The sequence below is a fragment of the Cupressus sempervirens genome, chromosome 11 (assembly GCF_028749045.1).
Source record: "Cupressus sempervirens isolate cs-2001-9-10 chromosome 11, ASM2874904v1, whole genome shotgun sequence".
NCBI classification, from domain to species: domain Eukaryota; kingdom Viridiplantae; phylum Streptophyta; class Pinopsida; order Cupressales; family Cupressaceae; genus Cupressus; species Cupressus sempervirens.
The window spans coordinates 299,899,183-299,923,826 of NC_143128.1; the positions used below are offsets into that span (position 1 = coordinate 299,899,183).

Sequence of the window (24,644 nt, forward strand, 5' to 3'; positions counted from 1 at the left end):
AATGGGGAGATAATGTTCAAGTCTGACCCCATATAAGCACAATTATCATGCATCTGATTGATTAACCTTTTCAATCATGTAAGTTTATCTTTGTGCATGTTGTTTAGTTTGGATTTTTGGTCTATCTTTTGAATGTTGCATTTATGTAGCTTGGATGATGTGATTTATCTAGTAAATGATTTAATTATGACACTAGAATAATTCTTTGATATTATAATTATTAAATATTATTTAATTAAAATGAAGCATTAAAAAAAGTGAATTTTAATTAATTAAGAATTCATACAATATGTGCATTTAATTTAAAAGACTTGATTTAAAAGTCTAAATTAGAAAAATAGAAAAAGAGAAATTAAAATATTTATGATTAAATATTGATTTATCATAACTATTTAATTAATATTAATAAAATTAGAGTTGCACATAATTACTGGTCTTTAAATATTATTATTAATTGAAATAATATTTATGCTTTTTAAAAGTGCTTTGCAATAAAGTGAGAAAAGAAATAAAATTATATTTTAAAGTTAAAAGTGCATGGAAAGATAAAGTGCAATTAAAAATCAATTAATAATTACTAAATCATGAAAATATTACACATTTGTTAAGAGAATTGATTTTGGGATTCCAAATCTAAATGGTAGAGTTAAAAAACCTAATTAAAGAATAATTGTGATATTGTTGTACTAGGATTTACCTGTGTTGTTCTTGAGTCAAACTCATTGACCCATGTTTCACGACTAGTGGTTCATATAAACCCATGATAATAAATGGAACACTTAGCACTTCTTTAGAGCTTGGTGATGTTAAAGAGGTGAAGCATTAGGACTACCCTAGATGTCACCCATCTCAATACTACTCTATCTTGAACATGCTTAAATACATAGTTTCCTCTATGGTTAAACCCAATCTGCTTGCAACCCCATTTACAAAACCTTGAGAAAGTGTTTATTGATGAATAATCCATTAGAAATCCCCTTAAGCTCATCAATTGATAAAATAAATTTATAAAGATTGGTATATCTAAAGAATAATCATGAAATAAATTTATTAAAATGAATTAATGCCCATGAGAGAATAATTGATTAATTAAAATATTTATTATTCAATTTTAAGTTGAGGTATCCTTTTAGATTAATATGTTAGAAACATTAGAGGGCTAGGTTTCCTTTATCATTGTTATTTTTCTATTTTGCTATTTTTATAGGTTTATACTAGATCTAGATTTCAACCCGTTTGTGGATTTGTATTATCAATCACATGCCTAAATGATTAACCAAGAGAAATTGTGATTGTATATCGACTAATTACAAAATATTTAGTTGATGAGAAAATATTGCAGCGATCAAGAAGAAAATTGGCAATGAAGAATTTGGTTATGAATTCTATTACCTAAATGAACTATTAATGAATTACTTAGGATTAAGAGACAAAGCCCACCTGGTTAATGGAAAAGAGTGGGAAGAGTTTCTTGGACCCATGACATAAGTTACAGACAAGGGCTTGAAGAGCTAGAAAGGGGAAATCATCAAAGAAAAGAAGTATGATATGCATGTGATCCTATGTCAGATGATGATGATTGTTAGTAAATAATTTTTCCCAAGATTTTGACAATTTGAACAAGGGAGAAAATTGTAAACTAACAAATTGAATTCCTACTTATTGATAAGGAATTCTCTGCTTAAGAGATTTTCTTTATGTTATTCAAGGTGCAACTAACTTTCATGAAAAGATAATCATTTATCCTCTATTGAGGGAAAATCTTCCTAGCAAGTATTTTACTGAAAATACTTAAAAGCTCAAAATCATCTCATAAACACAAGATAAATGCTAATGCTAAAAAACCATTTGATCTTTACAATCAATATCATACACATGATTGACTACTAAATTAAGGATAAACCAAGAGTAATATAGATTTCACCTCTCACAACCTTCAAGATTTAAAAAGAAATAATCCGAGAGTTCACAACAAGATAACTTGACTTTTCAACATATAAAAAACACTTTCAAAAAATGCTAGTCATAATAAAGCAGACAATAGTATCCACTTTAGAAAAGCTTTAGAACATAAAACTATAGAATTTTATTCAAATTCGCTGCTACTCTAGGAAACATTCTATTCAAAATTCAAAGTGCAGAACACAAAACAAAAGTATTTGTGTTTTTGGTCTATGAAGAGATTAACCCCTTACAATCCTTTTTCACCCATTAAATAATTCCCTTGCAAGAAGTTCAACTACCCCAACTTCTTATTGCTAAACTAATTTTGATTTTATCTCTTTACCTTATTCCCACTCCGATTCACAAATCTTTATGCACATTACACTAATAATTAATTCTATTAAGAATTAATTATTTCACATTCTTCTTCAAATTTAATCCACTCCCACTAACTCACTAGTTTACTTCTTTTCACATAATAATAATAAATTAATTCTTGTGGAATTAACTATGTGAGAGATTAATGCTCTTTTAAATTAATTTGACATTTAATTATTTTGCATTTAAATATATTAATATTTAACTCTTTTAGGAATTAAATATTATATAAAGCAAAATAATTGATAAATTATTAATTTAAAAGATTTCTTTTTTCTTTTTTAATACCTTTTCACATAGTTGAGTGGGAGGAAAATACTAAGGGTTTCAAAACCCTAGGTAACATCGGCTCTCTCTGGGGGCTGCATTCTGTGCCAGGATGTAGAGAACTCTAGAATCTTTGTCTTTTTTTGTACAATGCCTTATCCATTTGGGTGTAGAGTCACCTTTAATGTGCCTTTTGAGATCTATTTCATGCTTCATATCAGTTTCAAACCCATTCAACTACAAGCTTCACAATATTTCTGATAAGGTTAAACATGATCATCCATTTGTTGATGTAGTCACTAAGCAACATCATGATTATGATGCCTAACAAGAATATGGTAAAGATATACCACAGTCACACCATATTTAGGCCCTTCTTATCATTATGATTTTTCCTTCCCATCATGGAAAGGAGAAAACAAACATCCTAGCACGACCCGGCTTAAAGATCACACACTAAGCATTTGACTGCTTAGGTGGATCTTGTGGGATCCATTTGATTTTCTACGGCTATTTTCATTTTTCATTTCCATGAGTAGTCTCGTTACCGTGCATGAGCCAAATCAAATTGAAATGTATCTACTTTTCCTGCTCTGTATTACTTTGGGTTTCCTGGACCAAAATGATAATGATGGTTTGCAGAGCAACAAGTTGGATAACTGGATAACACATCCGAGAGGGTTGGAGCATCTTCGATTGAGCAGCATGAATCTCACAATGGCAAAAGATACTTGGTTGGGAGAATACTTGCTCTCTCTTTCCAATTTCACCACACTTTCCATGAATGATTGTGGGCTTTCAAGAGAAATTCCTCCCTTCTTTGCAAATCTCTCACGCCTTCAGCAATTAGAGCTTTGGGGAAATTCATTCAGAGGTAACATTCCCACATTTCTTGGAACTCCCCTTCTGTCATATCTTGATCTTTCATGGAACAGTCTAGAAGGTTCTATCCCCTCCTCTTTAACCACCCTCTCCAATCTGGAGTCCCTTTATCTCAGTTCAAATAAATTAAATGGCAGCATTCCGCCTGCTCTAGGGAATTTTTCCAAACTGGTAAATCTTGATCTGAGTTCAAATAGATTGAATGGCAGCATTCCGTCTACTCTAGGGAATCTTGCAACCCTAATTGATCTTGAATTGGGGAATAATTCTTTGAGTGGTCCAATCTCCACTTCCCTTGCTAAGCTATCCAAGTTAGAGGTGCTTGATTTGGCCAATAATAGATTAAATGGAACTTTCTCATTTTTCATTTTGAACAATTGCACCAAACTTATTGCTTTGGATCTCTCAAGGAATATGTTACTGTAAAAGTCAATGACTCTATCATTCAGAAATTTCAGCTTCAATACTTAACTTTAGGTGACTGTAATGTTGAAGCAAACTTTTCGGCATTCATTTTAGCACAATATTTTATTAAATATTTAGATCTGTCAAACAATTCTCTTAGAGGCTTTATTCCAAATTGGCTTTGGGGATTCACAGATATTGAGTACATAGATCTTTTAGATAACTTTCTTGATGGATTGATTATAAAATCAATAGATAAATATACACAAAATCTTCAGTTTCTTTCTTTGGCAGGAAATAATCTTGATGGTTATATTCCAGCTTCTATTTTTAAATTGAAGAATTTGGAAATTTTAGATTTTCCAAATAATAAGTTCAATGGAAAAATACCTCAATGTCTTGAGAATTGTGCTATATTGACTGTCCTAAATTTAGAGAAGAATAAATTACAAGGGAAGATTCCAAATATATGTAAGGGAATGGATTCTCTTGAGACTTTGAAATTAGGAGACAATACATTTGAAGGGTATATTCCATCATCTTTTGGAAAATGTAGAAATTTACAAATCCTTGATTTGAGAAACAATAATTTGCAAGGTAACATATCAAGATGGTTTGAAACCTTGGTCAATCTCCAAATTTTAATTTTAAAAAATAATAGTTTCAATGGTCCAATACCATTACAATTAACCAAATTGCAAAATCTTCAAATTTTGGATATGTCCAAAAATAAATTTTCAAGGACCATTCCAAAAGACTTAATGAAGTTAACCACAATGGCAAATCAATCATAAATTACAAACATGCTTGAACATGAAGCCCCTAGTTTTCAAGCATCAAACTATTATGTAGATGAAATAACTGTTTACAATAAAGGGCAAATTATGGAGTTTGTGAAAATTTTAAGATTAGTGAAATGTCTAGATCTTTCTAGCAATAATTTATCTGGTAACATTCCTTGGCATATTGGATCACTCAAAGGTTTGATTATTCTCAACATTTCAAGAAATCATTTTAGTGGAGAGTTTCCCATGTCTATTGGAGAGATGGCACTACTTCAATTACTTGATCTTTCTCAAAATAATATATCGGGCCAATTCTTACTAAGCTACAACTTCTCACATCCTTAAGTTACTTTAATGTCTCCTATAATAACCTATCAGGAATGATACCACAAGGAGGACAAATGATGACATTTGATTCAACATACTTCAACAACAATCCAGGTCTATGTGGTCTACAAATATATGTCTCATGTTCAAGTAGCCCTCCTCATTCTACAAAGGTACAATAGGAAGATGGTGAAGATTCAGAGGAGGATATATGGTGGGACATTGGAATGGCAACAGGGTTTACAGCTAGCTTTGTAATTGTAATGGGAATGCTATGTCTCAAAGAAACATGGAGTATCCCATGCATTAAAATCATGGATTATATTATTCTCTCTCTATTTTAAATATAAAGATAGCATTTGTATTCTACAGAATATTGTTAGAATTTGTGGCTCAATAGCTTATATATTATAGTATAAGTTTATTTATGATAAAGCATTTAGATTATAAAACGCCTTTCTAATATTAATGATGTTAATTAATATTAATATCTCAAATACTTTGATTTAAAAAAATAAAATAATGTGATATTTTTATCATGAATCTTTATAAAAATGCTTCAAATTAAATAAATCTTAATATTCTTTATTTTCTTATTAGTTCTTTCAAAAGGCAAGAATTAAACTATTGTAATCATTAAGAATAATTTTGTCAATTATTTCAACCAATCATAACCATGAATTAAAAGTTTTTTTTTTTCTATATTAACTATAAGGGGACCAAAATAAAAAGAAATACAACACAATGAGGGGAGGCACAACCTCACAGCATGAGTATCAAAGTATCAAAGATTCAAAACATTACAAAAGCATGGTCAAGAAAAATAATGAAAAGCCACATAAGACTAATGCGGAATCTCATCCTAAGATTCAGCCAACGTAGTCCAGCCCTGAGGGCATTCCATCCAAACAATGTTCCTTTTCTCTTAGATCTGTGCCAGCATGAGAATCTTGTCATCAATGGCATCCTTTTTGTTCTTTTAAATCTCCTTGTTGACCTCCTTCACCATCTTATCAAAGGTAGCAAGATTGTCCATGTTGTTCCTCCAAATAGAAATGTCCTCCATCTCTAAGGTGAACATAGTAGAGTGGTCCATGCACATAAATCTTTCCATTTATCTATGTTCTTATTGGCCAACACAAAAAAATGCAAGGGAGAAAAACCATTTTTCTATTAGATAAATAGTACAAAACTATTGATGACTGAGTGATTAATTAAAATCTTAAAATCTTGTACAATATTTTTAATTCTATATTAATTGCTCCAGTCTTCATCATGCATGGTACATGCAAAATGTGGAAATATACATTTTTAAATCTTATTATGAGATTTTAACATGACACTATTTTGTACAAATAATTTTTGTTTTAAATTATTATAAAATTGATGATAATTTATTGTCTTTTCATCATTTTAAATATTTCTTTCTTGTATGACTTAAAAAAAATATTACAATAATAAATATATAATAAATTTACTTTCATAATCATATATGAAATAAGGATCACATAATAAGTCACTTTTTAATATTGTTATTTGATAACATTCTATTTTAATGTCTTAAAAAATTATTTTCATGACTATTATTATTTTAAAGTAGCAATTTATTGAAAAGTAAAGATATCAGTGTGTGTGTTTGTGTGAGTGTGTGATTTAAAAATAAGAAATAATTTACTTTCATTAATATTATATTAATTAAATATAAATTAAAAGACATTTTTCCTCAATCATTTTTTAAAAAAATCATAAATTTTAATAAATTATGTTAAATATATATTGAAATTTTTATTATTTATTATCTAATGATAATTATTATGATAAGTAGAGATGATTATATTCAAAAAAGATATCAAAACATTTATCTTATTACTATTCAAATAAAAAAAGTAAAACAAATTGACATATTCCAGTCAAAATTAATATACTAGTAAATGAATATAATTAATTCAAAATATAATTATTTAAAAATAATAATGCATCAAAAATTATTTGAAAAAATATTTATAAATAAACTAATCTTATAGATATTTATCATTAAAATTAACATTATAGATTTATATTTCTTAGTCATATTTTAAATTTATTTGTAACAACATTGGCTATTGGTAAGGGGACTATCATTTCCTAAGATATGGCGTAGTTAAAAGCATGTCTACTTCCTCTTCATCTTCTTCCTCTCCCTTTGCCCATCTTCTCCCATCTTCATTCCATTGTCTTCATATCTACTTCTATCTTCCAACCACATTCTATTTTTTTTGTACTTATATCTTCATATCTTCTAATCTTCCCTTTTCGCTCTATTGATAAGAAATTTGATGTATTATGTCTCTTGTTATTATATTGCTTTCTTAAAGTTCAAGAATTAGGATGCATTTTTCAAATTGATCATCTATTGCATTAAAATATACTGAAATATAAGCACGTGTGACCTATTGATATACAATACTATCATATGAAAACTCTTCTATTTTATTTTAACAAGGTGTGAATTTGGAGAAGGTTGTTCAATGACTTTGTTCGGAAAGGGTATAGCAAAGAATAATTATTTTGGTAAGACAAGTGCATTAAAAAAAATTTGTGTGGAGATTTATCCCATATGTAAACAATTTAATGCAATATTTATTTAGCTTGAAGGAAATCAAACCATTTACAAATATTATTGTTTGAAGTCTCACTACCTTTCTTCATTTACAAACACCAAATAATATGATGTTTATGTTTAGTTAATTAATAAAACAATTTAAAATAATTAATTTTAAATATTGAATATAATGTAAACAAGTAGAGAACACAATACAAAACTAAGTTTGATGGATTAAAAATAAAACACACTCACACATAGAGGTTGTTCTAATCAAACAATTAATAGTATAGAGATCAAAGGAAATTTCTATGACATTTGCAAATATTTCATGATCAGATCAAACTATGATTACAAACAAATCTTTCACAATTACTTTGGAGCTATTTTCTGCTGCACAGCACACTCCTCTTTACTAATCACTGTTGAAATATATGCTAATCAATGGTAGTTAAATGACAACTTATTTAATTTTCTATGTTGTCAATGTAATTTTCATATTTATAGGAAATTTGTTGAGTCTCTTAGATATATAAATATGCTAATGAGTATGAATTACATAATAATATGGACATTTAAGCTATACCCTTTCAGTGTAGCAATCTTTCATCTTTATGAATCAGTTTTACTTGTATGTTCATATTCTTTGTTCTTATTTTGATATCAAACAAAATCGTGCTCCTCCACCTTTTCACAAAAGGAGCAAAGACATTGATGTGATATTTCATTTCATAAGAGAATTGGTTAGCAATGAAGAAATTCATCTTGACTATTGCAGATCCAAAGAACAACTCATTGATATCTTCACTAATGTATTACCTAAAGAAAATTTTGAATATTCTCAAGAAAATTTAGGAGTGATTGGAGCTGAAGAAATTATAGAATGATACAAATAGTAATTTCTTCATGCACATGCACATGCACCATATGAACGAGACATTGCATGTAAAATACATATGTGACTATTAGAAAATAGGTTTTTTAATAACATCCAGTTTGTCTAAAATTAAGAGAATAATACTTCACATCAAATTGCATGATATGAGTTCATCAAAATATTTTTTAAATTCAATTAGTTATTCAAGAGTTTGTAAAAATCTAATTTTAATGATAGTTATAATAAATCAGAGACTTCCACTACTATTTTTTAGTCTTGGATTAACTCGGATACAATGTATTTATGAAAAGACTTAGTGTAGTGCCTACCCTCGTTCACATATTTCTAGACACATTGTTGTTATCATTATCAAACTATGTTAGACTGGTTTTATGTTGATGGATTAGTAGTAGTGTTTTGAGACTATCAGACATTATGTTATGGATTCAGTTGATATATGATGAGATCATTTAGACTTTACATTTCATGTATGCATGATGATCGTTACATTGCTTTCAATTATTGATGATGATTAGTTGGATGGTTTATTATCTCATGTGTTTTATTATGGATACTTACCCCATACTTGGATGTGTATGGTGTGTGTGATTGTTCTTATTGTATGGTGTTTCTGATGTGGTTAAGGAAGGGAGTCATAGTCACTTGCTAGTCAGGATCTACACGATGCACCACTTCCTGCCATTGCCTATTTAACTTAGCATTATATTTATATTGTATGTACATGCATGGTTGTTATGCATGTTGCAGGTACCAAGTATTGACTTCCCTGAATTGCCAGGATGAGCGTACCCTATTACACTATCTCAATGATAAGAGAAGGGAGATAAATTCTTGAAATTCCAAATCTCAAACCCTTAAACCATTGTCCTAGAAAGGATAGGACAAGTATTTGAATATTTCACCCATCGAATGTGTCGGATGACATAATTCATGATTTTTAACCCTTTAGACTAATTTTGTATAGATTGTTCTATGATGGGTTTTTTATATTTTATCTTGGAGGTCTATGGTGAATTTTCTATTAATTAAGTTTTAATAAATAGATTTAATTAATAAATTAATTATTGGAAAAAAAAATAATATAATATCATGATCTTTGATATTTTGGATTAAAATTAATTAAATAAGAATTAATTGAGAAAAGAATTAAATAAAAGTAATTAATTAAAAATTAATAATAAAATAATAATAAAGTAATAAATAAATAATAATATTAATAAAAGTTATAATAAAATTTAAATAGAAGTTATAAAAGATTAAAATAAAAGTTATAAGCTTGCCTAGGAGTTAACGCACCTTTTTATTTCTCATATGTCAACAACACGGGAGTTAGCACACAAATAAAGCACATGGTGTCTACAACCTTATGACTCATCTAGAAGGTTGGAAAAAGCTCGTGCTTAGTTGTCTACACCTTCTAGTTGTTTCTAGAGACATTCTAGGTGCTTCTTGAGAGGCCTTTATATTCGGGCACTCCTAGAGGCTTAGGGAGAGTGTTTTGGAGCGTGTTGGAGGACTCGAGAACTTTGGAGAAGGGAGGAGCTTGCTCTACGGGTTTTCTGAGGAGAAGCGAATTAGCATCAGAATCCGAGTAGACACTTGTGATTTTGCTTATGTTATTTTCGCATCTTGCACTTCCTGTCTTCTTCGTGTCTTCCAAATGCTTTCTGAGGGTTCTTTCTATTTTGGTTGTAAGCATTCTTGATATGGGTAGTTAAATATTTATTTGAGAAACCTTATATGCTTAGATCTGAGGAGACTACGAGACTAGGGTATTAAATTTATAGCCAAATCCATTAAAGGAATTATTGGGTAAATTGGAGGATAAATATTTTATGGAATTTCTTTAAATTGAGAGCCTTTATTTTAAAATTGTATAGACATGTTTATTCAGATTTGCATACATATATATATATATATGTTATGATTAATAGATCTCTGCATAAATAAATAAATAAATATAAATATAAATATATATATACACACACACACACATATATACATATATATACATTTAAATATAAATATGCATATATATATATATATATATATACATACGTATATATATATACATACGTACGTATATATATATATACATACGTACGTATATATATACATACGTACGTATATATATATATACATACGTACGTATATATATATACGTACGTATGTATATACGTATGTATATATATATATACACACGTACGTATATACATATATATATACATACGTATATACACACACACACACACACACACACACACACATATATATATATATATATATATATATATATATATATATATATATATATATATATATATATATATATATATATATATATATATATATATATATATATATATATATATATATATATATATATACGTATGTATATATATATATAATAATAATAATAATCCGCATGTTAAAATGGTTGCGAAAATTTACCTTTTTAAAAATCTGAATCGCAGTGATTACAAATGTTTTTAAAACGTTATTATAAAAATTTATTTTATACTACATAAGTGGGGGGGGGACGGAACCCGCACCTCTTACTCGCTGACGCCATGGGTACCTGCTGCCATAGGTATTGTGACGATAGAGGGTACGTAGTACCTGTTGTCACTGCAGGTACTGCATGCTGGCAGCGGTGTTAATATATATATGTGTGTGCGTTTTGGTGGTTATGAAATCGGATTTCTCCATTTCAATTTTCTTAAAACATTTTTAATATTTATCATTGCATATTAATAATTATATATATATATATATATATATATATATATTTACATATGTATATATGTTATTAGTAAATTTAATTATTATAATTGATAAATGATTTGTATTAAAGGTTCATCTTTTATAATAGTGAATTATTTGGTAATATTACATTTTAACTATATAGATTTAATTAATTGATTTGAATTAAAAAAAAAATAAATTATGAATTTAATTGGTAATTTGATGGGGGACGTTTTCAATATAACATTATTTTAATAATTGGAAAATTGATTTTTAGAAGGGAAACCTTATTTCACCAAACATATACATGGGTTAGAAAAACGTGCAAAACATTCTTCCATTCAATAGCTAAAATTGGAAACGGAAAATGATACCTCCACACTTAATTTAATTATAGCAAAACCAAAACATGTGCTTGCATTGTGTATTCTCTATGCTTCTGTTTTGGGTTTTGGGTTGACTAGTCTTGACCAATTTTAGGATGTCTACCAGAGGCTTGGGGGTTATGATTGTGATGTCATGATGATGTTTTATTTTTGATCTTTATAAACCCAACCATGGTTATGTGATGGAATGCTCTATGAAATGTTTGTAATTACTAATTGTTATTGTTTTCTAGTCTTCTTGTGTGAAGCTGAGATTCTTATGTATGAGACATTGACTTAACCATTTTTGAGTCATCGATCAGTTATCCTTGGATTACTTTTCAGTCGCCATGATGGGACTGAAATGTTGATTTATGATGTCATGTTGTGGCATGTTTTGACTCGACCATTTTGGAGTCTTCGATCAGTATGCTTTTGAGATATATTTTGGTTATTGAGAACCAATGGATACTTTTGATTATCAGTGATACCTTCAGTTGCCAATAGAGAACTATTGTGGTCATGATTATCTATTATGCTTTTCAGTTGCTCATGGAGATTTGATGCTTTTATTGTGGATATTTGATGTTCTTATTGTGGATTATCTTTTGATATTTCTTTCCAGTCGCTTGTATAGGACTGGGGTGATTTATGATTCCATGAGCTTAGGGTAGGTTATTTGCTTGTAGTGTCAGGAAGTGGCTTGCAATGGGGGTCGGGGCCTTAAGAGGCTGCCAGGGTAACTCATTGTAAGTTGTTTTAATAAGTGAAAACATTCTCACCTAATACTGACTTAATGAACCTAAAAAGATAATTGTTTTGTTCTCGCCCATGCCTCGAGTTCTTGTATAGACTAGGATGGGAGTAGAGAGAACGCTTGGTTGCGACCTTGCATTCCATAGTATGCCTTGTCAGTATGAGAGGATACTAGTGGCCGCATAAGGATCAGTAGGAACCCGTGGAGACTTAGCTAACTACCAAGGTAACTTCTACATGATATATGCGATGACACTTTCTCGCTTGCATAGTAGGTTTCCTACATGTCTTTATGTGCCTCTGGGATTAGATGTCAGTTTTGTGATTGGAACCTTTGAGTTAGTATACTTTTATGATTCTTGGACTTAGAGAGTATTTTTATGCTATGTGATTTTGATAGCCTATTTGGGACTTGAGAGTATCTCCTCAACACGGTGGGAGTGGACCACTTAGGTTCCATGTGGTCGAGTGGTAGTGTTCTTCCACTCTTATCATTTGAGATCCAATTGAGACATCGTGGTTAATGCATCCTTTATGATGGTGGATATGTATCCTTTCACTGATGATTAGCATATGTTAGATGATGTTATCTTATGCTTATATTTTCATGTTAGATTACTTTCTACATATGATGTAGTATGTATAGGTGTGATATTCCTACTATGCTAATACTGATGATCTCTTTGGTGATTTGGAATGTTACGCACAGAGGGATGGCTAGGATCCACGATGGTCTAATGATGCTATTTACGGTTGGGAGGAACCGTGCATTTAATTTATTATGTTTGATCTTGGATGTCTATATCTTCTATGATGATGTATCATGTATGACATGTGGTTATCTTTATCTTGTTGTATCATGGATTAGAATAGAATGATGTACCTTATTTCACATATGTATATTCTTTTAAGCCTTTCATACCCTGTGACATGTACAGTGGATGATTGAGCATTTAGAAATGTAATGTGTAAACTTTGGACTTATCATTATTGTTTCATGTGGTTGTTGTATTTGATGGATTCGATAATGTTAGTTGATTTAGATGTAATTCAATGTTAATGGATCCTTAAAGAATGTAACCTATTATGTTTACTTTTAGATGGTTATTGTTATTGCTTCCGTATTTATGTATAAGTTGTAATTGGATTAATTATGATATTACTTTCATGTAAAAATAAATAAAAATGCTACCAAACTTATTGAAATTTTAGGTTAATTCTTTGGATCCCTTGGCGGGGCGTTACACTTAGGGTCAGTGGTTTGAGAGATTTTTTAAAAGGAGACAATGCAATTCTTTCTGTACAAGAAGAATGAATAAAATTTTGAGTCTTTTGTCTCTACAACATATTTGAGTAGATCCATTTTCCAACTTGCCAATGTGAGTCTTTTGGTGAGTCCATGAATCTTGAGATCAAACTAACACCATACACAATTCCAAGCCTTGTAGCTATGAGATACATCAAGCTCCCAACAAGTTTCTTGAATAAAGTTTCATTAACATATGACCCAAAATCATTTTTCCTAAGCTTTGCTCTTGTTAAAACTAGTGTTTATGTTGGATTGTAATTCATCATATTGATGCCAATATATCAAATTTTTAGATAGTTTAGTCAAATTTGTAGAGGAAGATTTGTTCATTGAGGTTCGTGGTCAACAAGTTTTGTTTTGCTGATTATTGTTAATATCATTATGGGAAGTTTATATTATAATGTTATGTGTAATGTAATATCTTAGTGTGGTCCTACACTATTCATTGTAATTCTAGAGATCCTCAAGAATAGCTCAATTTTATTATTAAGGAGACACAAATAATAGTTACATGTAAATATAACCAATATCAAATAATAAATCACATAGAAGAGAACATTAGGCAAAAATATTTAGCATACTTCACCCAATCCCTAGGCCATGCCCACCAAATAGCGAGTCCAATATTTTTATTATCTTGTAGTTACAACTTGATTACAATCTGTAACCCCTTACAACTCAATAGTTCTACAAGAAGTTACAATCTCATCCTGGTACATCATGAAATCCCTCACCCTAATCCATTTTATACAATCTTTTTATCACTTAAAAGTTAGGGCTGGATTATTTTATTTTAAAATAGTTGATGAGTTAACATTGGGAAATAATTGACAAGCCAACTCAAAAAACATTGACGAGTCAACCAATTTTTTTTTAGGATGATGCTCTAAACCTCAAAGAATTATGAAAAGTGTACAATACTTTCTAGATCAATCACCACATATCAACAATCTCCCACTTGGGGACTAATCAAGCTAGACACTAAGCAACAACCTCCCACTTAGAGATAGGTCATGTATCAATATTGTTACCACATGAGGCTCCCACTAGAGCATACCACCTTGGACTCAACTATTCTTTTATTTTGTTAAGTCTAGACCAATTGAATTTGAAGAGGAGTTCAAACTCTTTCTTGTCTCTACATTTCTAAACATATCTATTGGATTATCATTTGTATGTATCTTGTCTATCTTTAACTTTCCATCATCCAAAGATGAATAAAAGAAATTTTATCATAATTTAGTTTATTTTGTCTTTGAACGAAATGAAAAATGATTGCCAAGATAAACACAACTTTAACTATCTATATAGAGATAATTATCCCTTTGTAGATGTACTAATTCTTCCTTGAAGAATCAAACCCATATCATCTACTTGGTTTCTGTAAGAATTTGGCTTAGGCCAAAATTCACCCAAGAACTAAAGAACTCAACACAAGCACACAGTAGACCATAATAGACAAAGTATGATAAGAATGATATTGCTTACTATTTAGAAGTATGTACATACACACTAGGAGTGCCCGCATATATAGGCCTCTCAAAAAGCACCTAGAATGACTCTAGAAACAACCAAGAGATAAGACAACTAAGCACCTTATCCAACATTCTAGATGAATGGATAAGAATGACAAAGTTTCATATGTGTGTAGAACATTCCTGTGTTGTAGATAACATGTGCTTAAAAGAGGTGTGGATCCCTGTGATGTCATCATGACAACTCACAAGAGAGCACATACTCCTAGATGACTAATAAATAATTATTAATATAATGCATTAACCTAAGTAAACTTAAGTAAGTGTAATAAGTAAATACTTATTTACACCAACACCCCCCCTTAAGTGCAACTTAGGGGAATGCCCTTAAGCTTACAAAATCTAGGATGAAATGTAGAATGGGTCCTAGCTACTAGGTCATGTTAGGTACCCATGTACATAAAGAAAATGCAATCTCTCATTAAGTGGGGAAAGAGGGAAAACCTCATGGGAAAAACCCTCCCCCAAAAAGAGAGATAAATAGGGATGCATGGATGGATGGAGTAATCAAGACCCCCCTATTATGACATACATCCAATATATACATAAGAGAATGATGAAAAGAGGAAGAGAGATAGGATAGCCCCCCCCCCCCTCCCCCCCCCCAAAGAAGAATGTTGAATAGTGACTACTCCAATGAAGAAGCTGATCCAAGACTACCTAATGGTGTTACTCCCCTTAGGAAGAAACAATGCCAAGGGTACAAATGAGATGCTTTTTCTATGTGTGAAAAGAATCTCATGAATAAGTGATGTCTCTAAAACTTAGTCAACTGGCTAAAGAACTTGTCTCAAAGAACTGTTTGTCTCTGTAACTGATGAATAATCCTGCTACACCTGCTGATCATAAGTATCCACAATCACTTCAACCTGTAAGGATTGATCATGTAGAGAATGAACAAGAGAGTCTAAAGCCCTCGTGACAATTGAAGAAGGTGCTTCTGCATCAAGAAGAAGAGGCAGATCATCAATACTATCCTCCAAATCTATCATGGAACCTGTATCTAGAAGACTGAATGTACCCTTCTATTCTAGACCTATCACTATAGCGATGTATACATGTGGACTGAATTGATGAAGTGACCTCTCACTGCAACTGTCAATAGAACCCCATGTATCTGAAGCTATTGAAGCACTATTGCTGGTGTCACTATTAGCTTCCACACTATATGATGTGTGAAGAGGATGAGATGACAAGCTCAGTGAACTTTCCTTAAAGTAGAGATCCTTCTCCACAAATATCTGATTGTGCCTTGTAACTGCTGGAAGATCTATTTGCCCATGCACAACAACCAAAGACTCTAAAGTGTGTCACAATAGGTTTTCTGCCACACCATGCCTCAAAAGGAGTTTTTCCATCTAAGCCTAGATGAGGAGACCAATTAAGAATGTGAATGGCACTAGAGATTGCTTTGACTTCTAATGATGGATCTTGTTTCTTTTTTAGCCAAGAAACTAATCTTCTTCCAAGGAAAAATGCTCCACCACTAGTGCTCTTTCTATCATCCATACTGCTAAAGTTGATGAAAGATCAATGCTACAGCTCCCAAGGATCACATGCAAACACGTGTCACAAAAAGGGAGAGGAAAAAAGCCATGGAGGCAAAAATTGCCGGATCCATAGATGACACATTCTTGATGAGAAAAAAAGTAGATTGCTATAATCAACAATGAATTAATATGAATTCTCAATGAATGTTTACAATGAGAGATCATCCTTATAAAGGATATCAAAACCCTAAAAGGGTCTAACCTAGATTGCATAATAATAATAAATAAAAGAATTAGTTATTATATGTGTAAAGTTCAGCTTAAGTGAACTAGAGTTAATCAGGAAACATCTAATTACTCTAACCACCCCCAATCCCCCCTAAGATAAACATAAGGAGTAGCTAATAACCTAGAAAATACTATTGAAAGTAGATTTTGCATCTTGGCAAAAAAAGTCTGATGAGGTACCCAAGCACAACTAAATCTCTGAAAAGAGGAGAAATAGATAAAACCACATGGGAAAACCCTACTCCAAAAAGAGATAGAAAACATGCTAAAAAAATAGTGCAGGACTAAAGAAGCCTCCAAACTAGGGAATGTCCTAGAAGATAGGAACTGGGTAAAGCATATTAAATATTTGTGCCTTATGTTCTCTTATGTTTTATTTATTATTTGATATTGGTTATATTTACATGTAACTATTATTTTTGTCTCCTTAATCCTAAAATTGAGGTATTCTTGAGGATTTGTGGAATTACAATGAATAGTGTAGGACAACACTAAGATATTACATTACACATAACATTATAATATAAACGTCCCATAATGATATTAATAATAGTCAGCAAAAAAAAAACTTGCTGACCATGAACCTCAATTAAAAAATCTTCCTCTACAAATTTGACTAAACTATCTAAAAATTTGATATGTTGACATCAATATGATGAATTACAATCCAACATAAACACTAGTTTTAACAAGAACAAAGCTTAGCAAAAATGATTTTGGGTCATATGTTAATGAAACTTTATTCAAGAAACTTGTTGGGAAATTGATGTATCTCACAGCTGCAAGGCCTGGCATTGTGTATGGTGTTAGTTTGATCTCAAGATTCATGGAGTCACCAAAAGACTCACATTGGCAAGTTGGAAAATGGATCTACTCAGATATGTTGTAGAGACAAAAGACTCAGAATTTTATTCATTCTTCTTGTACAGAAAGAATTGCATTGTCTCCTTTTAAAAAATCTCTCAAACCACTAACCCTAAGTCTTTTCATAAATGCACCGTATCCTAATTAATCCAAGACTAAAAAATAGCAGTGGAAGTCTCTGATTTATTATAACTATCATTAAAATTAGATTTTTACAAAATCTTGAATAAATGATTGAATTTAAATAATATTTTGACAAACACATATCATGCAATTTGATGTGAAGTATTATTCTCCTAATTTTAGACAAAATGAATGTAATTAAAAATCCTATTTTCTAATAGTCACATGTCCATTTTACATGCGACATCTCCTTCATATGGTGCATGTGCATGTGCATGAAGAAATTACTATTTTTATCATTATGTAATTTCTTCAGCTCCAATCACTCCTAAATATTCTTGAGAATATTCAAAATTTTCTTTAGGTAATACATTAGTGAAGATATCAACGATCTGTTCTTTGGATCTGCAATAGTCAAGATGAATTTCTTCATTGCTAATCAATTCTCTTATGAAATGAAATATCACATCAATGTCTTTGCTCCTTTTGTGAAAAGGTGGAGGAGCATGATTTTGTCTGATATCAAAATAAGAACAAAGAATATGAACATACAAGTGAAATTGATTGATAAAGATGACAGATTGCTGCACTGAAAGGGTACAACTTAAATGTCCATACTATTATGTAATTCATACTCATTAGCATATTTATATATCTAAGAGACTCGACAAATTTCCTATAAATATGAGAATTACATTGACAACATAGAAAATCAAATAAGTTGTCATGGAACTACCATTGATTAGCATATATTTCAATAGTGATTAGTAAAGAGGAGTGTGTTGTGCAGTTGAAAATAGCTCTAAAGTAATTGTGAAAGATTTGTTTGTAATTATAGTTTGATCTGATCATGAAATATTTGCAAATGTCATAGAAATTTCCTTTGATCTCTATACTATTAATTGTTTGATTATAACAACTTCTATGTGTGAGAGTGTGTTTTCTTTTAATCCATCAAACCCAGTTTTGTATTGTGTTCTCTACTTGTTTACATTATATTCAATATTTAAAATTAATTATTTAATTTTTTTTATTAATTAACTAAACATAAACATCATATTATTTGGTGTTTGTAAATGAAGAAAGGTAGTGAGACTTCAAACAACAATATTTGCAAATGGTTTGATTTCTTTCAAGCTAAATAAATATTGCATTAAATTTTTTACAGATGGGATAAATCACCACACAAATTGTTCTTAATGCACTTGTCTTACTTGACACATTATTCTTTGCCATACCTTTTTCGAACAAAGTAATTTCACAACCCTCTCCAAATTCACGCCTTGTTAAAATAAAATAGAAGAGTTTTCAAATGATAGTATTGTATTTGAATAGGTCACATGTGCTTATATTTCAGTATATTTTAATGCAATAGATGATCAATTTGAAAAATGCATCCTAATTCTTGAACTTTACGAAAGGAATATAATAACAAGAGACGTAATACATCAAATTTCTTATCAATAGAGCGAAAAGGGAAGATTAGAAGATATGAAGATAGAAGTAGAGAAGAAAATAGAATGTGGTTGGAAGATAGAAGTAGATATGAAGACAATTGAATGACGATGGGAGAAGATGGGCAAAGGGAGAGGAAGAAGATGAAGAGGAAGTAGACATGCTTTTAACTACACTATATCTTAGGAAATGATAGTCCCCTTACCAATAGCCAATGTTGTTACAAATAAATTTAAAATATGACTAAGAAATATAAATCTATAATGTTCATTTTATGATAAATATCTATAAGCATGGATATCCTTATTTTTCAATAAATTGCTACTTTAAAATAATAATAGTCATGAAAATAAAATTTTAAGACATTATAATAGAATGTTATTAAATAACAATATTAAAAAGTGACTTATTATGTGATCCTTATTTCATATATGATTATAAAAGTAAATTGATTATATATTTATTATTGTAATGTTTTTTTTTAAAATCACACAAGAAAGAAATATTTAAAATGATGAAAAGACAATCAATTATCATCAATTTTATAATAAATTTAAAACAAAAATTATTTGTACAAAATAGTATCATGTTAAAATCTCATAATAAGATTTAAAAATGTATATTTCCACATTCTTCATGTACCGTGCATGATGGAGACTGGAGCAATTAATATAGAATTAAAAATATTGTACAAGATTTTAAGATTTTAATTAATCACTCAGTCATCAGTAATTTTGTACTATTTATCTAATAGAAAAATGGTTTTTCTGCCTTGCATTTTTTTGTGTTGGCCAATAAGAATATAGATAAATGGAAAGATTTATGTGCATGGGCCACTCTACTATGTTCACCTTAGAGATGGGGGACATTTCTATTTGGAGGAACAACATGGACAATCTTGCTACCTCTGATAAGATGGTGAAGGAGGTCAATAAGGAGATTTAAAAGAACAAAAAGGATGCCATTGATGACAAGATTCTCATGCTAGCACAGATCTAAGAGAAAAGGAACATTGTTTGGATAGAATGCCCTTAGGGCTGGACTGCCTTGGTTGAATCTTAGGATGAGATTCTGCATTAGTCTTTCGTGGCTTTTCTTTATTTTTCTTGACCATGCTTTTGTAATGTTTTGAATCTTTGATACTTTGATACTCATGTTGTGAGGTTGTGCCTCCCCTTGTTGGGTTGTATTTCTTTTTATTTTGGTCCCCTTATAGTTAATACATAAAAAAAAACTTTTAATTCATGGTTATGATTGGTTGAAATAATTGACAAAATTGTTCTTAATGATTACAATAGTTTAATTCTTGCCTTTTGAAAGAACTAATAAGAAAATAAAGAATATTAAGATTTATTTACTTTGAAGCATTTTTATAAAGATTCATCATAAAAATATCACATTATTTTTAAATTTTATTTTTTCAGAGTATTTGAGATATTAATATTAATTAACATCATTAATATTAGAAAGGTGTTTTATAATCTAAATGCTTTATCATAAATAAACTTATACTATAGTATATAAGCTATTGAGCCACAAATTCTAACAATATTTTGCAGAATACAAACACACTCTTTATATTTAAAATAGAGAGAGACTAATATAATCCATGATTTTAATGCATGGGATACTCCATGTTTTGTTGAGACACAACATTCCCATTACAATTACAAAGCCAGTTGCAAACCCTGTTGCCATTCCAATATCCCACCATATATCCTCCTCTGAGTCTTCACCGTCTTCCTATTGTACCTTTGTAGAATGAGGAGGGCTACTTGAACATGAGACATATATTTGTAGACCACATAGACCTAGATTGTTGTTGAAGTATGTAGAATCAAATGTCATCATTTGTCCTCCTTGTGGTATTATTCCTAATAGGTTATTGTAGGAGACATTAAAGTAACTTAAGGATGTGAGAAGTTGTAGCTCAATAAGAATTGGCCCTAATATGTTATTTTGAGAAAGATCAAGTGATTGAAGTAGTGTCATCTATCCAATAGACACGAGAATCTCTCCACTAAAATGATTTATTGAAATGTTGAGAATAATCAAACCTTTGAGTGATCCAATATCCCAAGGAATGCTACCAGATAAATTATTGCTAGAAAGATCTAGACATTTCACTAATCTTAAAATTTTCACAAACTCCATAATTTGCCCTTAATTGTAAACTGTTATTTCATGTACATAATAGTTTGATGCTTGAAAACTAGGGGCTTCATGTTCAAGCATGTTTGTAATTTCTGATTGATTTTCCATTGTGGTTAACTTCATTAAGTCTTTTGTAATGGTCCCTGAAAATTTATTTTTGGACATATCCAAAATTTGAAGATTTTGCAATTTGGTTAATTGTAATGGTATTGGACCATTGAAACTATTATTTTTTAAAATTAAAATTTGGAGATTGACCAAGGTTTCAAACCATCTTGATATGTTACCTTGCAAATTATTGTTTCTCAAATCAAGGATTTGTAAATTTCTACATTTTCCAAAAGATGATGGAATATACCCTTCAAATGTATTGTCTCCTAATTTCAAAGTCTCAAGAGAATCCATTCCCTTACATATATTTGGAATCTTCCCTTGTAAATTATTCTTCTCTAAATTTAGGACAGTCAATATAGCACAATTCTCAAGACATTGAGGTATTTTTCCATTGAACTTATTATTTGACAAATCTAAAATTTCCAAATTCTTCAGTTTAAAAATAGAAGCTGGAACATAACCATCAATATTATTTCCTGCCAAAGAAAGAAATTGAAGATTTAATGTATATTTTATCTATTGATTTTATAATCGATCTGTCAAGAAAGTTATTTGAAAGATCTATGTACTCAATATCTATGAATGCCCAAAGCCAATTTGGAATAAAGCCTCTTAGAGAATTGTTTGACGGATCTAAATATTTAATAAAATATTGCTCCAACATTACAGCCACCTAAAGTTAAGTATTGACGCTGAAATTTGGGAATGATAGAGTCATTGACTTTTACGGTCAATGTACTCCTCGAGAGATCCAAAGCAATAAGTTTGGTGCAATTGTTCAAAATGAAAAATGAGAAAGTTCCATTTAATCTATTATTGGCCAAATCAAGCACCTCTAACTTGGATAGCTTAGCAAGGGAAGTGGGGATTGGACCGCTCAAAGAATTATTCTCCAATTCAAGATCAATCAGGGCTGCAAGATTCCCTTGAGTAGATGGAATGCTGCCATTCAATCTGTTTGAACTCAGATCAAGATTTACTAGTTTGGAAAGATTCCTTAGAGCAGGCGGAATGCTGCCATTTAATTTGTTTGAACTGAGATAAAGGGACTCCAGATTGGAGAGGGTGCTTAAAGAGGAGGGAATAGAACCTTCCAGACTGTTCCATGAAAGATCAAGATATGATAGAAGGGGAGTTCCAAGAAATGTAGGAATGTTACCTCTGAATGAATTTCCCCAAAGCTCCAACTGCTGAAGGTGTGAGAGATTTGCAAAGAAGGGAGGAATTTCTCCTAAAAGCCCGCAATCATTCATGGAAAGTGAGGTGAGATTGGCGAGAGAGAGCAAGTGTCCTCCCAACCGAGTATCTTCTACCATTGTGAGATTCATGTTGCTCAGTCGAAGATGCTCCAGCCCTCTCAGACGTGTTATCTAGTCACCGAACTTGTTGCTCTGCAAACCATCATTATCGCTTAGGTCGAGGAAACCCAAAGTAAAACAGAGCGGGAAAAGTAGATACGTTTGAATTTGATTTGGCTCATGCGTGGTAACAGGACTACTCGCGGAAACGGAAAACGGAAACAACCGTAGAAAATCAAATGGACCCCACAAGATCCACCTAAGCAGTCAAACGCTTAGTGTGTGATCTTTAAGCCAGGCCTCCCAGCACATTCCATTTGATTTTAAATCTTTGATACTTTTATCTCATTCCAATTCTGCTCCCATGTTGCAACTACTATGCTCCATAACACGTTAATGCAAGTCATTCAATGTAAGGATTGAGGCGTCAATTCATTGTGAAGATAGTGTATAACATCATTCCATTTGTACACGGTTGAATTGAAGCCAAATGAGATCATCTACCTGCCGCCAAAGCATCACTGATCATGACATTGAAAGTTGTGCACCTTACGAATGCAGCTTTCATCGATGGTAGGAGTTTCAACCACATGATAGAGTCTGTCCTTTAATGCACTTTCCATTACAAAGACACTGCAAGTTTTCAAAAACTACCTCAAAAGCTACTATCTTGTAACCCATCGTTGTAGCTGTAAACGCTGCCATTCCCACATTTGCACCAAATAGAAATACGTGCACAATGCATGGCATAAATCCTTTGTCCCTCTTCCACATAGGAAATTTTGTTGGTGCTATCCAAAGCACTGGTTCTCAAGGAATCACAGCCCATAAATGCAACAGAATATACAGCATGAAATATCATAACCTGGAGATAAAGAAGTGAGTCTAGGTTTTGGTATAGCTGGATGCAATCTATGAAAATTTGGTCAAAGCACTGAGTACTTCACATACTGTTGGAACAACTCAGACAAAAACATTTCATCGCATGACCCCAGTACCACTGTCATCTGTTACATAGTTATCAGCAACAACTCTGAAGGCAACATCTGATAGCTCTAAAAAGAAGTCAAACATTGGCTGGTAACTGTTTCTATAATCTCATCCGGAAGCATCGCTCTTATTTTGCGAGTTAGGGTACATGGTGGCATTAGTATACTCTGTGAAAGATAGAATGAAGGAATGCAGAAAATCTGCATTCGATGTCTCCCGTAATAATAAATTTTTTCACAAAACTGCCTCATCTGAATGGTAAGGCCCGTTAGTGGTATGATAATCTGTGTCCAAACATCATATGTTATTTGAATCCATTGTCAACTTGTTAATTTCTCGTACAGTAGCACAAATAGCATATAAAGTCATTTTCTTAACCTCAATTATCTTCCTTGGCCTATGACTCTTTGGCAGCAAGCGGAATTCATCTGTCAAACGCACACGCTGTTGTACATTTTTAGGTGAGACAAAATCCATTGCTACCTTTATACATGACTTGCAATTCCTTACTTGATGAGGACATCCTCAAGAGGGAGAGGAGGATCAACCTCTTCACCTAATAGCAGAATTGTAATGCATCGAGTGTGAGACGTTGCAGTGCAACAACCATATCATGCTCGAAGGTCAGTTCCTCAGTCACGCGAGCTGAATCACCAAGACGTCCTCCAAATCTGGCAAACTCCCGATTTCC

The 24,644-nt window shown here is 31.2% G+C and overlaps 2 pseudogenes; one reads left to right on the forward strand and one right to left on the reverse strand.

The window, feature by feature from the left end:
• Window positions 1-3,162: 3,162 nt before the first annotated feature.
• LOC149529311 (uncharacterized) lies at window positions 3,163-5,332 on the forward strand (annotated as a pseudogene).
• Window positions 5,333-20,978: 15,646 nt separating this feature from the next.
• Window positions 20,979-24,430, reverse strand: LOC149529312 (uncharacterized; annotated as a pseudogene).
• Window positions 24,431-24,644: the final 214 nt, after the last annotated feature.